The 20,016-nt window shown below is 45.9% G+C and overlaps 1 pseudogene; it reads right to left on the bottom strand.

Annotated features, from left to right (window-relative positions):
• Positions 1-17,496: 17,496 nt before the first annotated feature.
• Positions 17,497-17,635, bottom strand: LOC115900600 (annotated as a pseudogene).
• Positions 17,636-20,016: the final 2,381 nt, after the last annotated feature.

The raw sequence follows: 20,016 nt of genomic DNA, 5'->3' as shown, positions 1-20,016 counted from the left end.
CTGTCTGTGCCTGCAGCTTCCGCATCTGCCATTGCTTCCACCTGGCTCACCCTCTCCCCTCCAGCCCCACATTGGCCCAGCAAACTCTAAGAGGCATCTGTTTACCACCTACAGCTTTCCTGACTTCCGGTCAGGCATACGCTCACTTTCCTCTGTTTCTCCTGATCCTAGCCACCTTAGAGCAATCCCCACCTGGATATTTCAGCTTCCCTGGCTCCCTGGGTAAGGAGCAGCGAGTTCCTGCAAGGCAAGAACTGAGCCACTCATCTCTGTACTCGAAGCCTCAAGCAAAAGGCCCTGCATATAGAAAATGACCAATAACACTCAAATGATGAGGCCGGGCGCGGTGGCTCACGCCTGTAATCCCAGCACTTTGGGAGGTCGAGGCGGGTAGATCATCTGAGGTCAGGAGTTCGAGACCAGCCTGGTCAATGTAGTGAAAACCCATCTCTACTAAAACTACTGAAATTAGCCAGGCGGGCTGGCGCATGCCTGTAATCCCAGCTACTCAGGAGGCTGATGCAGAAGAATCGCTTGTACCCAGGAGGCGGAGGTTACAGTGAGCCGAGATCACGTCACTGTACTCCAGCCTGGGTGACAGAGCAAGACTCCATCTCAAAAAATAAAATAAAAGCTGAATGAATTGAGTGCTGAACTGAAAGAGTGAGACAGAGACTAGGGATGAAGGGAGAGGAAAAAATAAGAACCCAACAAGCGAGGCCTCCCTGCATCGAGGGAGAAGGGATGTACTCAAATGAGAAGAAGCAGAGCAAGGTTTTGAATCACAGGAAGGAGAGAACCTCAAGGCACATGAGGAAGAACAAGCAGAATGTGGGACATGGACCATCTGAGGTCTACAGAGCTCACCAGGCCTAACCTATACATGCTTGTGGTAAGTTTGGACATGAATACACAGACGGGCAAGGGGGAAATGAAGGCAGAGCATCGCCGTATCTCAGCATGTCCTCACACCTTAGTAAAGAGAGTTACAGATGACTGTGAACTCGCCAAAGGAGAAGGTTAAGGGTGGAGGCATCTCAGATTAAATAGGAATCAAGTCAAACTCAGAGAGAGCTTTTCCTTTTTACTTTTTCTTTGAGACAGAGTCTTGCTCTGTCACCCAGGCAGGAGTGCAATGGTGCAATCATAGCCAAATGCAGCCTCAAATTCCTGGGCTCAAACGATCCTCCCACCTCAGCCTCCAGAGTAGCTGGGACAACAGGTGCGCACCACCAAGTCCTGCTCATTTTTTTGTATCTTTTGTAGAGAGAGAGTCTCGCTATGTTGCCCAGACTGGTCTTGAACTCCTGGGCTCAAGTGATCCTCCCATCTCGGCTTCCCAAAGTGCTGGGATTACAGGTGTGAGCCACCACACCTGGCCAGAGACAGTTTTTTCAACATGTCTCTCCTTAGCAGGAAAGGAATAAATTGTGCTCGCAGGAAAGGAAGAAATCAGATCCATTCTGCAGGCAGGGAGCCGGGTGGAGAACCAGGAGAGGTGGGAGTGAAGGGGCAGGCTTTCTAGTCCTGCCTTTCTTGATTCTCAGGAAGGAATGAGATGAAAGGCACTTGGACAGTACCCTGGCAACCTGGATAGCTCCTGCCCTGCTCCTCCTCAGGTTTTAGGCTGCTGAGCTCTAGTCAAAGGACCTCGGACACGGTTCACATGGTCACCTGATGTGTACACAGCCAGCCTTACCCTGGCCACTAAGAAACAGGTTCATCACCTTGAACGAGGTGCTGTTTACAGTCAGCGGTCAATATAGACAGCATTTGGGTTTCATGCCCAAAGGTAAACATGAAAGATAACCATACAGGAAGCCACTCCCACGTGGACCCAAACACATTGATCCAGACCAGGGGCTGATTCCCACTGTGAAAGTGGAACAAAGCCTGCTTCCTGCAGCCTGCAGTGAACATGTGCACTGGGGTGGGGGAATCAGTCACCAAGAGTGGCCACTCAGCTTCAAGCTTCAGATCGACACAGATACAGGCACACAAGAAAGTAGAACTAGAAAAAAGGCATGGAGGAAAATTACGTGGGAAAAAGACACAAGACACAAAGGGAAGAAGGAGGAAAAAAAGCAAAAAACAAACAGGAGAAGTCATAATGGGGCTCTAACAAAAAGAAGGCAAATCAAGCAGGGCTCCTGGAGCCAAGCCCCACCACACACACACCCACACACACACACACACACACACCCCACACACACATACACCCCCCCACACACACACACACCCACACCCCCCCCCACACACACACACACCCACACCCACCCACACACCCACACACACCCACCCACCCACACACACACACCCACCCACCCACACACCCACCCACACACCCACCCACACACACACACCCCACACACACACCCACACACACACACCCCCACACACCCACACCCACACACACCCACCCCCCACACACCCACACCCACACACACCCAAACCACCCACACACCCACCACACCCACCACACCACACACACCACCCACACCACCCACACACCCACCCCCACCCACACACACACCCACACACACACCCACCCACACCCACACAACACCCACACACACCTACCACCACACACCCACACCCCCACACCCACCCACACACACCACACCAACCCACACACACACCCACACCCACCCACACACCCACACACACACACACCCACCCACACACCCACACACCCGCACCCACACACACACACCCACACACACACCGACACACACACACCCACACACCCACACCCACACACCCGCACACACACACCCACACACCCGCACACACCCACACACACCCACACACACACACACCCACCCACACACACACCGACACACACACCCACCCACACACACACACACCTACCCACACACACCCACACACACCCACACACACCCACACCCCCACACACACACGCCCACACACCCACCCACCCACACACACCCACCCACCCACACACACACACACACACACACACACACACAATGTGGCTTGGTTTAGTACAGAGGTGGTGGCAGTGCCCTGGGCCATAAGCACACCTCAAGCCAGGATTTCTTGGGATTCAAAAACCATACACGACTGGGCAAGGTGGCTCACACCTGTAATCCCAGCACTTTGAGAGTCCGAGGTGGGTGTATCCCTTGAGGCCAGGAGTTCAAGACCAGCCTGGCCAACATGGCGAAACTCCGTCTCTACCAAAAACACAAACAGTAGCTGCATGTGGTGGCAGGCACCAATAATCCCAGCCACTTGGGAGGCTGAGGCAGCAGACCCACTTGAACCCGGGAGGCAGAGGTTGCAGTGAGCAGAGATCACGCAACTGCACTCTAGCCTGGGCAACAGAGCAAGACTCTGTGTTGGAAAAAAAAAAAAAAAAAGCAGCAGCAGCAGCAGCATACACAGTATTTTAGGGATTTTAGTGAAAAAATTACAATATGGGTAAATGCCCAAGATATGTCACTCTGTGGAAAAGGGAAGAAACAACATACAATACAAAACCAATTGTGTTGACTATGCACAGAAAAGGCCTGGAAAATACATCAAACATTTCACAGTGGTTATTTCTGAGTGGTGGGATTAGAGTTGATTTTTATACTCCTGGTCAAGTCTTTATATATCATACAAAGGAATGGCATGGCACAGTTTCCTAAATTTAAAAAAGCTGCCCTAAATATACCACATAGAAAGTCAAAGTTTTCAAAAGCATTATAGAGAATAGTTACGAAATCCAGGAGGCAAATGCAAACCTCGAGGCTAGCTATGTTTATATAATCATGGACAACGATCTGGTTGTTTATTAACAAATGAACATTTGGAATCATTTAGACATATCTTCAAATCCAAAGAAAAATCTAAAGCAATCAAACAAATATTTACTATCCTTCTGTCTGGTATTCTCCCATTTATATAACCATCAGAATACACCCTGAGGAAAGTGTTCAATACTTAAGAAGAACAGTACCCTAATACACCAAAAAAGTGACAACAGGAAAAAAACAATCACCCAGGAAGAAAAAGGCTTCTGAAAGAACCGATTATATACAATGACTGAAAAGAATTTAACACATGCATTTACCAAATCCTTTGAAAGGATCATTTCCACTAAAGTGTTCTCCAAGTAAAATATAACGTTATTTTCTCCAGAAGATGCACACCTTAAAACTGGATTCTTAAAAGCTTATGAAATAATAGTATACTATCAACACATTTACAAAAGCTTTTTATGATACCAGCTTTTCCCAGAAATAAGTTATCCAGGTTTCCACATCATAAGCTGTAGCTGTGTAGTTACGTGTTTATGAATTCGTAATTCCTGGGGAAGCTGGGTTGTTTATTTGCCATGATTGTGGAAATAAAGCGCGGCAAACCCAGAAAGAGAATACGATGCCGATGTCCCCTTTCTTGGTTAGGCCCAAATGGAAGCCATAAATATATTGCCATCCGCACACCTCCAAGGGAAGGCCTCGCTTGGGAGAAAGGGTTAATTGCATGAGCACCTGGTATGGGCTGAAATCCAGATATTTTCTAAGTCTATATGAAAATGGGAGGGTGGGGGAACCTCTACCTTCTAACCTAGAATGCTGGGTCTAATTCAAGACTATAGAAATGCTGGTGGCTTTTCTCTCCCTAAATAGAAACAAGGCCATGTTCCCATTCAGAGGAGACCATTTAAGCTCAGCAGGCACGGACTTCAAGGGTCCCAGAATACAACAGGCTCCTCGCCCTACACAGCACCGCCCCCCTCCTCTCCTCATCCCATTTCCTCTTTATCCGGGGAGCTGCAGCTCTCCATCCCCTCAGAATCTCTCCCTATGGAGCCGTCCACTTGGTTTCTATCCATGCGAATCCCCCACCTTACCCGGGCAGGACGCTATGAGGGCAGATGAGATTTGGGACCAGAAAGGGGCTGTTAAATAATGAATAAAAAGAAGCACCCCCAGCCCTCCAAGACCTAATTATTGGCTTGCCTGAATCCAATAAGAAAAACAACCCCATGAAAGGAAAGGATGACAAAGACAGAGGCTAATTCTTCTCAAACCTTCTGGAAATTCTAGTTCTGAAGGTGGAAGGTGTGGTCAGGGATTTGGGGGCAGATCAGACTTAGAGCCCTGACAAGCCTAAACTACTCCACATCTGCCCATCACATGGGCTGGAGGAGAGGGTCATGGGGAGTTATAGGCACAAAGGGCCCCCACCAAAGGGCTGGCCCCTACCCAGAGAACACAGGCAGTGCTCCTTGTGTGGGGCTGTGAAGGCATCTTTGTACTACTGTCTACGCCATGCCACTCCAGGACAATCTTTCCTCCCCTGCTAGGGATGCCCCCAATCATTCCAACCTCACCTCTCCTCTGCACCTGGGAACCAGCAGCATCCCAACAAATGCCCAGAAAGTTCTAGTTCGACGTCTGCCCTGAGGGCCCACAACATGGCTTTTATTTTCTCCAGTCATACTTCACCATTTTGAAAACTGTATTTGAGGCTGGGCTCAGTGGCTCATGGCTATAATGCTAGAACTTTGAGAAGGTAAGGTAGGCAGATTGCTTGAGCCCAAGAGTTTAAGACCAGCCAGCCTGGGCAACAGAGTGAAGCCCTGTCTTTATGGAAAATACAAAAAAATCAGCTGGATGTAGTGTTAAGCACCTGTAGTCCCAGCTACTCGGGAAGCTGAGGCGGGAGGATCACTTGAGCCCAGGAGGTCATGGCTGCAGTGCACCATGATGGCACCACTGCCCTCTAGCCTGGGTGACAGAGTGAGACCCTGTCTCAAAACATAAAAATTAAAAAGCATACTTGCATAAACTCAGTAGCTCGTATGAATGACACAAACTGTATCAATTTCAATATCCTGGTTATGATACTGTACTGTAAACTTGCAAGATGTTACCTTTGGGGGAAACTGGATAAAGGGTATGCAGACGATCTCTATTATTCCTGACAACTTCATGTAAATCTATAATTAGGTCAATAAAAAATTCCATTTAAAAAACCTAAAGAACATATGTTATAAACCTCATGTGAACAAAGACCAATCAAGAGATAATCCTACCTACAAATGGTTATACAAACTGAGCCTGGGTTTTGCAGGTGCTTCTGCAGCCCATTTATTCAACAAATACATCTGCCATCCCTACAATGCATTATGCCAAGCATTAGGAAGTGCATCTCTGCTAATGCTCTCACAAAATGAGTGTTGATGAGAGAAAAGTTACCTATTCTAGGTAGACCTGGCATAACTGACAATTTCATTTTTTTTAATCAGAGGTGAAAATATTTTGGCATTCAATACATTTGAAAATGCATTAAGTAACTGCTCTATTTAGGTCGGGACATGGCTCAAGTCACAATTCATAAGTTACTCCAGTCCCAGCTGTCAGGAAAACATGAGAGTGGCTGAGCGCAGCAGCTCATGCTTACAATCCCAGCACTTTGGGAGGCCAAGGTGGGTGGATCACTTGAGGCCAGGAGTTCAAGACCAGCCTGGCCAATATGGCAAAACCCCATCTCTACTAAAAATACAAGAATTAGCCAGGCATTGTGGCAGCTATCTGTAATCCCAGCTACTCAGGGGGCTGAGGCAGGACAATCGCTTGAATCCGGGAGGCAGAGATTGCAGTGAGCCGAGATCGCACCACTGCACTCCAGCCTGGGTGACAGAGTGAGACTCCATGTCGATAAAAAAGAAAACATGGGAGTAGAACCCCGTTGCCGAGTCACAATATTTTTTACACGTTCCACATGGCAGCATCTACCCACTCCTTCTGCAGGCCATTTTGATGACAAGTTTCTCAGGGGGCTAAGAGAGAGGCGAAATTTCAACCTGAGTTCAAGGGCAACCTCCTGGGGTGCTTGCTTTGCTTCCAAATGAGTCATCAAAACCCTATATGCCTTTTGGCCAGAAAGTTCCAGAGATTTTAAATAAGCAAATGTGCCCCAGCCATGACAATCCCTGAAACATCCTGCTTCACTTTGCAGCTGTCATCTGTCTGGACCAGATGTCGCTCTCAGCTCGTGTAAAAAGCCCTGTGTAGCTGCCACCACGACCTTCCCATAAAAAACATTCCCAAGACACATTTCCCAGGCACAGATCCTTCCCAAGGTCAGAGGCTTGAGAGGGGGACCATCTTCCTTGGCATATTTATTGCTGATGGCACTTATCAAAGTATTTTTAACGCATTATCTCATCTGTTACTCACAAATAACACCTCCCCATAGGAAAACTTATTGACTTCTAAAACAAAACAAAAAAAAATTCAGAGACAGGGTCTTGCTGTCTCCCAAGCTGAAGGATAGTGGCGTGATCATAGTTCACTGCAGCCTCCAACTCCTGGTCTCAAGAAATTCTCCTACCTTAGCCTCTCAAGTAGCTAGGCACGTGCCATCACTCCCAGCTAAATTTTAAAAATTTGTTTGTTTGTTTTGAGACAGAGTCTTGCTCTGTCACCCAGGCTGGAGTGTAGTGACGGGATCTTGGCTCACTGCAAGCTTTGCCTCCCAGGTTCACACCATTCTCTTGCCTCAGTCTCCCGAGTAGCTGGGAATACAAGTGCTAGCCACAACATCTGGCTAATTTTTTTATATTTTTATAGAGACGGGTTTCACTGTGTTAGCCAGGATGGTCTCGATCTCCTGATCTCATGATCTGCCCGCTTCAGTCTCCCTAAAATTATTTTTAGAGACAGTGTCCGACTAGGTTGCCCAGGCTAGTCTCGAACTCCTGGCCTGAAGAGGTCCTCCTGCCTCGACCTCCCAAGTAGCTGGGATTATAAGTGTCAGCCATGGCATCTGGCCATAACCTCATTTTTTAAATGAAGAAACTGAGGTTAACTCTCTCAAATATTTGTCAATTCTTGGTTACTCAGAAATTGATGATTTAAGATCATTTCAGTCTTTTTCTGGCCTCCTCCTATCTGCTTCTACCAATGGGCAGGCAGCAATTTAAAGAGAGAGAGAGAGAGTATGGGTCTTGAGTTAGGTGAAGTAGCAGTCCAGCTCATGACTCAACAGACGGCTTTGCATTTAGCCTCCCAGAACCTTTGTCTCTTCATCTGTAATGTGGAGTAATAAATACCACATTGCAGGACCAAAGGGATGATTAAATGTAACAACCCGGATAAGATACGAGGCGGTTGCTCAAAATATTACCTCTTTGATGCTTGTTAAAAATAAGATTGGCTTGGCTGGGTGCACGGGCCCACACCTGTAATCCCAGCACTTTGGGAGGCCAAGGTGGGTGGATCACTTGAGGTCAGGACTTCAAGAACAGCCTGGCCAACATGGTGAAACCCCATCTCTACTAAAAATACAAAAATGAGATAGGCATGGTGGTGGGTGCCTGTAATCCGAGCTACTGGGGAGGCTGAGGTAGGAAAATCGCCTGAACCCGGGAGGCGGAGCTTGCAGTGAGCTGAGATCGTACCACTGCACTCCAGCCTGGGTGACAGAGTCAAACTCCATCTCAACAAATAAAATAAAATAAAAATGTCAGATTGGCTCAACAGAAGTAAGAATTAACAACCAAAGTGGAATTTTTGAATTATCAGAGAATTTAAATTATATGTAAAACTCTCTGAATTCAGGGGTAATTGGGGATTATCTATAATTAATGGCTGAGACAGAAGTACCCAGATGAACAGGAATTTTATATTCACTTATCTGAGTTGGTAAAGAAATGCTGCTCCACTATCTTATCCTTCAATTATCCACCATTAAACCTCTGCGCATAACTGAAATGTACAAACTGCATGCTTTACGGGTGAGGCACAAGCCCCAAGCTGTCACCCGCCATTCTCATCAGATTTCAACATGACCACCGTAAAGGCATAATGGAGTTTAGGATTGATTATTCCTTGCCCGATATCCAGAATGAGGAATGTGTGTGCCGTTGAATGTGATGTTCTGCTTCAGAGAATTGATTTGTGAATGGTTCTTAAGTGCTCAAATATGAAGAATATGAAATACAACAAAATACATTTGGGATGAATTTGACCACTCCTTTTTTTTGAGACGGAGTCTCGCTCTGTCTCCCAGGCTGCAGTGCAGTGGCACGATCTCGGCTCACTGCAAGCTCTGCCTCCTGGGTTCACGTCATTCTCCTGCCTCAGCCTCTGGAGTAGCTGGGACTCCAGGTGCCGCCAGCTCGCCCGGCTAATTTTTTGTATTCTTAGTAGAGACAGGGTGTCACCGTGTTAGCCAGGATGGTCTCGATCTCCTGACCTCATGATCTGCCCACCTCGGCCTCCCAAAGTCCTAGGATTACAGGCGTGAGCCACCACGTCCAGCCTTGACCACTTTTTTCTGCCTTGTCTAACATCAGCCACTAACACTAAACTTCTCAAATTACAGTTCACGTGGCAGGGGAGGGTAGGTAAAGCCACAAGATCAAATGGTACACCTTCTGAGAGCATCAGCCTTGCTCGACATGAGTCTGCAAGTTCTGGAGATGGCTGGTTCATTTACTGACTACTCTCCGCACCTGGGAGCGCTCTGTGGCTATCGGAAAAGTGCTACTGAAGGAGAGGGGAAATACCAATTGATGGAAGACTCACCTGCCAAGGCCTCTACTAGGTGTCTGCAGAGTGTCCCATTTAATTTCTTACCCAGTCATTCAACAACCACGGGACAAAGAGGGTACAAACAGCCAGTGACTTTTATTTATTGTTTTGAGATCTATTTTAACCAGGTTTTCAGACCCCAGCTAAGCAGGGGTGTATTCGTCCATTTTCCTACTGCTATAAAGAACTGCCTGAGGCTGAGTGATTTATAAAGGAAAGGGATTTGGCCGGGAGCAGTGGCTCAAGCCTGTAATCCCAGCACTGTGGGAGGCCGAGACGGGCGGATCACGAGGTCAGGAGATCGAGACCATCCTGGCTAACACGGTGAAACCCCGTCTCTACTAAAAAATACAAAAAACTAGCTGGGCGAGGTGGCGGGCGCCTGTGGTTCCAGCTACTTGGGAGGCTGAGGCAGGAGAATGGTGTAAACCCGGGAAGCGGAGCTTGCAGTGAGCTGAGATCCGGCCACTGCACTCCAGCCTGGGCGACAGAGCGAGACTCTGTCTCAAAAAAATAAAATAAAATAATAAAAAAAAATAAAGGAAAGAGATTTAACTGACTCACAGTTCAACATGGCTGGGGGAGGTTGACAATCAAGGTGGAAGGGAAAGGGGAAGCAAGGCACCTGTTTCACAAGGCGGCAGGAAGGAGAAGGAATGCAGGAGACACCACCACACATTTATAAAACCATCAGATCTAGTGAGAACTCACTATCACGAGAATAACATGGGGAAAACCCTTCCCCATGATTCAATTAACCTCCACCTGGTCTCTCCCTTGACATGTGCGGATTATGGGGATTTATAGGGATTATAATTCAAGACGAGATCTGGTGGGGACACAAAGCCTAACCATATCAGCGGGCAATACATATCAGCCCCTTCAACTCACCGAGAGGTGAGAAAAAAGCACGGAGAACTTGGTAGTGAAAACAAAACAGCAGTAATCTCAGAGGTGAGAAAACTGGCTGATATAGACACAGATGTGCTGGCAGATTATGAGTTCAGGTTTACTTAAAAAGATAAGTTGTTGCATTATAAACAAACCACCAAATTTACTAACAACTAAAATACTGGTAAGTACCAACCTATGATATATTTATGTATAAATTTTTTAAAACTCTTAGAGTTGGCCAAGTGCAGTGGCTCACACCTGTAATCCCAATACTTTGGGAAGCTGAGATAGGTGAATCATTTGAGGTCAGGAGTTCGAGACCAGCCTGGCCAACATGGTGAAACCCCGTCTCTACTAAAAATACAAAAATTAGCCAGGTGTGGTGGTGTGCGCCTATAATCCCAGCTACTCAGGAGGCTGAAGCAGGAGAATCACTTGAACCCGGGAGGCAGAGGTTGCAGTGAGCCAAGATCATGCCATTGAACTCCTGCCTGAACAACAGAGAAAGACTCCATTTCAGGAGAAAAAAAAAAAAATTCTTAGAGCTTATTTTCATTCTCTAAGCCAAACAGGAAATAAGTTTTCTGTTATCGGTCTTGGACTCTAGACATGAGTGCCAGCTGCTGGATGCCCAACAGAATTTTGACGAAAGATGTTTCTTCTCTGGCGTATACTCATTTCTTCTTCCAGTCCAGATAGAGTCCTCTCTGTCTATGCCGCTGAGCTCTGCCCTGAAAGCTATTCTCACTAACACCGCTTCACTCCAGAGGACTCCATTACCTTACCAGGTTAGAAATAAGAGCTCAAGCCGGGCACGGTGGTACATGCCTGTAGTCCCAGCTACTCGAGGCAGGAGCTGAGATGGGAGGATTGCTTGAGCCCAGGAGGTCGAGGCTGCAGTGAGCTATGACCGTGCCACTGCACTCCAGCCTGGCCAAAAAAGCAAGAACCCATCTCTCAACAAAAAAGGGAATGAGAGCTCCACAACTCATAGCAGCCCACTAGGCATGTCACACTTGAACTCTGACCCTTCTCATGTTTAATAATGCATACTATACACAGCAATATACAAATATTAGCTCTCTTTTCTGCAGTTGTTCCTGTTACTGTCATATTTTACAGCAATTCTGTTAGATGGTCTTGGGACCTTCACAAATATGGTCCAATACTTATAACCATTTATTAAAAAAAAAAAAAAAAAAAAAAAAACTCCTGGCCAGGTGGAATGGCTCACGCCTATAATCCCAGCACTTTGGGAGGCCAATGCCGGCGGATCACAAAGTCAAGAGATGCAGACCATCCTAGCTAACGTGGTGAAACCCCATCTCTACTAAAAATACAAAATTAGCTGGGCATGGTGGTGCATGCCTGTAGTCCCAGCTCCTAGGGAGACTGAGGCAGTAGAATAGCTTGAACCCGGGAGGCAGAGGGTGCAGTGAGCCAAGATCACACCACTGCACTCCAGCCTGGAGACAGAGGGAGACTGTGTCTCCAGAAACAAAAAAACTCTTAATAGGCCAGAAATTCAAATTATCCATTTAATAATGAAAACTAAATGAATTCTTCATGAAATTAACAGAATTTGGACTTTGACAGAACACTAACACTCTTGGGAACATACACTTATTCTTTCGTTGAGCTGCAAGGCAGGTAAGGGTCTTGGTATAAGATGTGAGAAGCGCTGGGTGGGAATATTCTGGTGAAGTGGATCCGAGAGAAGCGTGTTCATTGTTTCGAGAACAGGGAACAGTTCCCAAGAAAAGCAGTGTTTGCTTTCTGTGATGAAAACAAACTTCCTCCTCCAAAGATAAGTGGCAAAACAATACAGTCTCTACTCAAAGCATCTACTCTAAGAAATACCTTGGCTACCATCATAGAAGAAGAACCCCTAAAAACAACTGTGAAATATTTCCACCACTGTTGGGTTACTTTTGGGTATTCTTACTTTGAAAGCTTCTTTTTTTTTTTTTTTTTTTTTTTTGAGATGAAGCCTCGCTCTGTTGCCAGGCTGGAGTGCAGTGGCACGATCTCAGCTCACTGCAACCTCCACCTCCCAGGTTCAAGCAATTCTCCTGCCTCAGCCTCCTGAGTAGCTGGGACTACAGGGGCATGCCACCACACCCAGTTAATTTTTGTATTTTTAGTAGAGACGGGGTTTCACCATGTTGTCCAGGATAGTCTCGATCTCTCAACCTCATGATCCGCCCACCTCGGCTTCCCAACGTGCTGGGATTACAGGCATGAGGCACCGTGCCTGGCCAAAAGCATCTCTTCTTTAAACTGCTACCCCAAATAGTAAAAAGCGTTAAAGAATCAGACGACTCCTACCCAACTGCCCTTCATCCTTTCTTACTTTTGCTATCTTATTCTTATTTCTCGTCTGGAAAGTAAATTCAGAAAGATAACGCAACATGCAGAGTACTGAACATGGACCCTCAGAGTGGCCAGGTGCCTTTCTACATCCTTGAGTACAGCTGCTTATGGCAAATCAAACCTGCCCTGGCAGGGCTGTCTCGCTCTGCCAGCAATGGTGGGTGTGAGCGGTGCTGTCCTCACAGGCGGGCTGCAGCAACTCCCTGTACTAGTCCCAGAGATGCTGTCCAAGCTTCCTGTAAGGTGAATCGAGGAGGCAGAGTGGAGGTCCTTCTGCAGTCACTACCTACCTTTTTTCCTGTATCTACTAGGAAGCAAAGATCACATCCTCCTAAGTCCACTCTGAGATCCTAAGAGGACAAATCTGACAAATCTCTGAATGGGCTAGTCCTCAAGAAGAGCCCAACCCTTTCAAGCAATTAAGCATTGGGAGGTCAGGAGTGCTGGCTCACACCTGTAATCCCAGCACTTTGGGAGGCTGAGGTGGGAGGATTACTTGAAGTCAGGAGTTCAAGCCGAGCCTGGGCAGCATAGCGGGACTCCATCTCTACAAAAATTAAAAATAAAATAGGGTTGGGTGTGGAGGCTCACACCTGTAATCTCAGCACATTGGGAGGCCGAGGTGGGTGGATCATGAGGTCAGGAGTTTGAGACCAGCATGGCCAACAAAGTGAGATCCCATCTCTACTAAAACTACAAAAAATTAGCCAGACATGGTAATAGGCGCCTGTAGTCCCAGCTACTCAGGTCGCTGAGGCAGGAGAATCACTTGAAACCAGGAGGAGGAGGTTGCAGTGAGCTGAGATGGCACTATTGTATTCTAACCAGGGTGACAGTGTGAGACTCCGTTTCAAATAAAAGATAAATAAAAATAAAATCTAATAAAAGAAGCTGAGCATGGCAGTGCACACCTGTAGTCCCAACTACTCAGCAGGCTGCGGCAGGAGGATTGCTTGAGCCCGGGAGTTCAAGGCTGCAGGGAGCTATGATCTCACCACTGCACTCCAGCCTGGGCAAGAAAGTGGGACCCCATCTCTTCAAAACACAAAAGAACAGAGAAATAGGAAATATAACAACAAGCTTCCATTACCACCTTTTTGTGCATTTCCTAGAATGACAGAGGATGTCTGCAACTCCTGGAGCTTTTCCTTAATATACCATAGAGTGGAATTTATCATGATTAGGAAATAAGAATCTGTATGACTTTGCATTTTTTTTCACCCTGAAAACAAATCTGATTTCTGGTGTTTTCAAAACTAGATCACAGATCTAGCAATGCTTGTGAATATACTGGTTCCATGTCAGATGGAGCTATAGTCTGCACTGGTTGTCAGGAAAAGCCCAGACTCACAAATCTGGCTGCCCAGTCTGTGTTATTTTTCCTTCATTCTCTGAGCAAAACTTAACTCTTGCTGTTGCAGACCTAGAGATGCTGGAAGCAGTAACATTGCCTTTCCCCATGGCTTTGATCTATGTTCCTCATTATTTCTCAAGTTTCACCAACATTTAATTGAACCCAAAGAGACAGAGAAATATCTCTCTTGCAAACTAATCATTTCATCGTAAAAACTTTTTTAAATAACCACATTAATTTTTCATCAAATTCAGAAACTATGACAGATAATTCTGCCAATAAAAAGACCAGGAAGCGGAAATATAAATAAATAAACACGAAAGAAATATGTTTCAAATATCTACATTATCTACTGTGGAACTATCGCCCTGGGATTCTCAATGACTGTCATGAAGACATATGGAATATGAGGGCTATGTGATTTATCTGAGTCTATGCGTGGGTTTTTTCAATTTTCTGTAGCTAATATATCACAGTAAAGAGGAATTTTTTTAAACTACTCCTGAATAGAAAAAAAGATAGACTCGTCACAGTAATGTCTCATCACCTAATAGTCTATGGTTATAGTCACAAATCATTTAGATAACATTAACCCCAGAAAAACCTGACTATTATGAAACCAAACTATCGTGGTCAAATCCAATTTTTATGTATTCAACTAAATTCTACTTTTCCACCAACATAGTAGCAGACTGGGGCACAGTCACCTGCCATAACATGACTTTTTTTTCTTTATTTGAAACTTATCTGAAATGATAATTATATTACGACAAAATGTAATCCTGGCCGGGCACCATGGCTCATGCCTGTAATCCCAACACTTTGGGAGACCAAGGCAGGTGGATCACTTGAGGTCAGGAGTTTAAGGCCAGTCTGGCCAACATGGCGAAACCCTGTCTCTACTAAAAACACAAAAACTAGCCAGGCGTGGTGGCGCATCCCTGTAATCCCAGCTACTCAGGAGGCTGAAGCAGGAGAACTGCTTGAACCCAGGAGGCGGAGGTTGCAGTGAGCCAAGATCATACCACTACGGCCTGGGCAACAGAGCGAGATTTCGTCTCAAAAAAAAAAAAGAAAGAAACTTATCAGAAGTGATAATGATATGATGATAAAATGTAATCCTGACTGCTGTAGTAAAAGATTAAATGTAAGATTTTACACTACTTTATTATCTAGGTGCAAATATTGTTCATAGGGTCAAGTGCAGTGACTCACGCATGTAATCCTGACACTTTAGGAGGCCAAGGCAGGAGGATCGCTTGAGGCCAGGAGTTCAAGAGACTAGCCTGGGCAACACAGTGAGACCCCATTTCTACAAAAAATATTAATAATAACAATAAAATTAGTTGGGCATGACAGCACATGCCTTTAGTTCCAGCTACTTGGGAGGCTAAGGTGGGAGGATCACTTGAGGCCAGGAGGTAGAAGCTGCAGTGAGCTATGATAGTGCTACTGCACTCCAGCTTGGGTGACAGAGCAAGACCCTGTCTTTAAAAATAAAATTTAAAAAATACTGTTTGCAAATGCATGATGAACACATAGGAATATGTATCAGCAATGAACATCCCCTCTGGCCTCAGCATGGACTCCTCTCACCTTCCTCTCTAGGTCCTGCCGCATGAGCCTTCTCTTCCTCACTAGTCACTTTTTTGTCATGTGTTTGCCTCCTCAAGAATGCCAGTTCCAGGAAAGCTTGGGCCTTAATGCTTCCGTTGACAGCTGTATCCTTGGCATGTGAAACAGCAGACGGTGCATGGGAGAGACTCAGTATGCATTTGCTGATTGATTGAATGAATGAATGAATGCACTGACTTTGCTTACGAGCTAAGAAATGCAGTCAACCACCTTCGCTCTCCACCACCTGCTGTTGATCTCGTTCAAAGTCAAAGGCATTCCCTGGCTGATTCACTTTTGCTGGTTGCTGACTTGCTTTTCTACACGATTCAAAGGTCAACACAATCCATCCAAAGACCCATGCAAAGGAGGCATTCCGACACCTATTCCTATTCCCAATCACTCCCTTGCCCTGTGCCTCAGACAGAAGACCATCTTATTATAACTTGTTTATCCTTCTAGTGTTCCTTCATGCAAATATAAGTACATTCACATACATATGTTCATATGCCCATCTTTCTTTTTTTTTTTTTTTTGAGATGAAATCTTACTCTGTCGCCAGGTTGGAGTGCAGTGGCACAATCTCGGCTCACTGCAACCTCCGCCACCTCCGCAAGCAATTCTCCTGCCTCAGCCTCCCAAGTAGCTGGGACGACAGGCTCGTGCCACCACACCCAGATAATTTTGGTATTTTTAGTAGAGACGGGGTTTCACCATGTTGACCAGGATGGTCTCAATCTCTTGACCTTATAATCTGCCCGTCTCAGCCTCCCAATGTGCTGGGATTACAGGTGTGAGCCACAGTGCCCAGCACTCAACTTTCTTATACAAAGGGCAGCATACTCCATGCACTGTTTTTCACCTTGTGTTTTATACTTGTTAATGTACCTGGAAATCTTCCCATTTCAAAACAATTTTTTTTTTTTTTTTTTTTTTGAGACATAGTCTCGCTCTGTCGCCCAGGCTGGAGTGCAGTAGCTCAATCTTGGCTCTGTGCATCCTCCACCCTTTGGGTTCAAGCGATTCTCCTGCCTCAGCCTCCCGAGTAGCTGGGACTACAGGCGTTCACCACCACTCCCTGCTAATTTTTGTGTTATTAGTATAGATGGGCTTTCACCAGGTTGGTCAGGCTGGTCTCGAACTCCCGACCTCAAGTGATCGGCCCGCCTTGTCTTCCTACAGTGCTGGGATTACAAGCATGAGCCACCACCCCTGGCCAGAAACACAGATTTTTATCATTCTCTTTAACAGCTGCATAGCGTTCCACTGTAGATACACACCATCATCCCTTTAACCAGTCCCTTATTGACTGATGGCCACTTGGCAGCTTCCAACACTCTGGTGTTACAAAGCTTCAAAGATAACTGTGAGCAAATGTCATTTCATCACATGTGCAGGTATATCTGCGGTAAAGATTCCCAGAAACAAGACTGCGGGGTCGAAGGGCAAATGCATCCATAATGTTAGTTTGTGGCACCAGATTCCCCTCCTGTAGGGTTGTTCAAAAATACTGCTAGGTGCTATAAAGAGGTAGTGATTTTTTTTTTTTTTTTTTTTTTTTTTGAGACAGAGTCTCACTCTGTCACCCAGGCTGGACTGCAGTGGCGCGATCATAGCTCACTGCAGCCTTGACCTCCTGGGCTCAAGCGATCTTCCCGTCTCAACCTGGGACCACAGGCACGTGCCGCCACGCCTGGCTAAGATTTAAATTTTTGTAGAGACAGGCCCTCACCATGGTGGGCTGAGTGATACTTCAAATGTGTATGTGTGGTATAGGTCCTGAGAATGTTTTCTATTCTTGTCATGGGGACTGTTAACCTATTTCTTTACGTTCATAAAACACAGGCTCTTTTAAAATTTAAATCAATGCGGCATCCCCCAGTGGTGGTCTGAGTTCACCTTCCCTATTAAACTTGCATCCAACAATTCTCTTCGGCTAACAGGTTTCCCCTCTAGCAACCTATTGGAAGAAAACAGCCCCTCTCAAAAAGACTTGAAAGCCTAGTTAATATGGGTGGAATTAAATTTTTATAAGAGCATTCAGGAATTCTAAATCAGCAGCAAATATTTTTCTCATCACAAGACACACAATGACACGGAAATAAAACATAAATGAATATTTTAAAACTTTATTCATTCCAATTCAGGGGATCCCCAGACCTAGTTTATATGCCCAGAGTTTTTAGTAATTCATGACTTTTTCACAGTGAGAATCTATAATTAGAAAATGGTGTCTATCTGCAGAAGCGATAAAGGGTTCTTTCCCACCCAAGCTTCTGGAGAGGCACGAGGAAACAATATACTTTCACACGAGAATCTCAAGATTTCAGGAAACTGACCTTCTGACTTGGAACATTTATTATAGGCGGGGTGCACCAAAGCAACGATCTGCTTTCATACTGGCACGGACTGGCTAAATACAAGTCATACGAGACTAAATTCACTCCTTTGTTTAATATGGTTTTGTGTAAAACCTTCCATTTACTTTAAAATCATTTGGCACGGACAGCATGATATTCTCCATGTGCTAGTTGCTGTAAATGTCAATTCTAAGGACAGTCAGTTACACTAATCAATAACTCATACTCCATCTACCAAAGACACGGACAAGAATGTTTTCAGCTGTTTTCTTCATATTGTCCCAAACTGAAAACAACCAAATGTCCATCAACTACAGAAAGGAACCTAAACTTTATACAATGGAATTACAGAGTAATGGGGAAAAATGAAAAACTTTTACATGCAACAACATGAATCAATGTCATAAAGCATAAGTGCCATTCCATGTATATGGAATTTAAAAGCAGACAAAACTAATCTAAGGTGACAACAGTCAGAACAGGGATTACCAGGCTGGACACAGTGGCTCACGCCTGTAATCCCAACACTTTGGAAGGCCAAGGCGAGTGAACTGCTTGAGCCCAGTAGTTCGACACCAGCCTGGGCAACATGGCAAAACCCTTGTCTCTACAAAAAAATACAAAAATTAGCCGGGTGTGGTGGTGCACATCTGTAGTCTCAGCTACTTGGGACGCTGAGGCAGGAGGATCACTTGAGCCCGGGAGGTCAAGGCTGCAGTGATCCCTGGTCATGTCACCGCACTCCAGCCCGAGCAACAGAGCAAGACCCTCTATCCTTACACGGGATTCCTAAAAAGGTCCAGCCATTGGTTTGGGAAATTTCTGGCTGCCTGAGGCTTCTTACCTAGGGTAAGAGAATCATGGTTTTGGAATACTGGAAAATCTGCCTCAAGGGAAGCTTTTATCCAAAGTGGCACTCAGAGCACATAGGAAGGCACAGAGCAGGGACTCCTGATGACAGAACCACCACCCGGACTGTACTCGGCCAGCTGGCCTGCTCACACATTTCCTGAATAAGGGGTCTTAGGTGACATTTGGTCTGAAACATGCTTGCATTATAACCTGGCAATGAGAATGTAGGAGAACAGCTAACTGTCATTCACCTAAAATTTTACCTACTAAAAAACCGAGCGTGGAGAGCCAATCTGACTTAGTTCCATTCTCCAGACGTTTGCAGATTATTAGATGAATAGCAACATAGCGCAGGCACAGTGGCTCACACCTGTAATCCCAGCACTTTTTGGGGCTGAGGCAGGAGGATCACTTGAGTCCAGGAGTTCAAGACCAGCCTGGGCAACACAGCGAGACTCCATCTCTACAAAAAAAATTTAAAAATTTGCCAGGCATGGAGGCGCATGCCTGTAGTCCCAGCTACTTGGGAGGCGAAGGCACGAGGATCGCTTGAGCCCAGGAATCTGAGGCTGCATTGAGCTATGACTGTGCCATGGCACTCTTCACTCAGGTGACAAAGTAAAACCTTGTCTCTAAAAAAAAATTAAAATTCGGCCAGGCACGGTAGCTCACACCTGTAATCCCAGCACTTTGGGAGGCCAAGGCGGATGGATCACGAGGTCAGGAGATTGAGACCATCCTGGCCAACACAGTAAAGCCCCGTCTCTACTAAAAATACAAAAAATTAGCCAGGAATGGTGGCATGGGCCTGTAGTCCCAGCTACTCGTGAGGCTGAGGCAGGGTAATCGTTTGAACCCGGGAGGCGAAGGTTGTAGTGAGCTGAGATCGCGCCACTGCACTCCAGCCTGGGTGACAGAGCAAGACTTCATCTCAAAAAAAAAAAAAAAAAATTAAATTCAAAAAAAGAATGGCAACCTGCAGTCCATACAACATAGTGCGAATTTTCCTCAT

This window comes from Rhinopithecus roxellana, chromosome 11 (assembly GCF_007565055.1).
Source record: "Rhinopithecus roxellana isolate Shanxi Qingling chromosome 11, ASM756505v1, whole genome shotgun sequence".
NCBI classification, from domain to species: domain Eukaryota; kingdom Metazoa; phylum Chordata; class Mammalia; order Primates; family Cercopithecidae; genus Rhinopithecus; species Rhinopithecus roxellana.
This window is presented reverse-complemented; position numbering and strand designations above follow the sequence as displayed.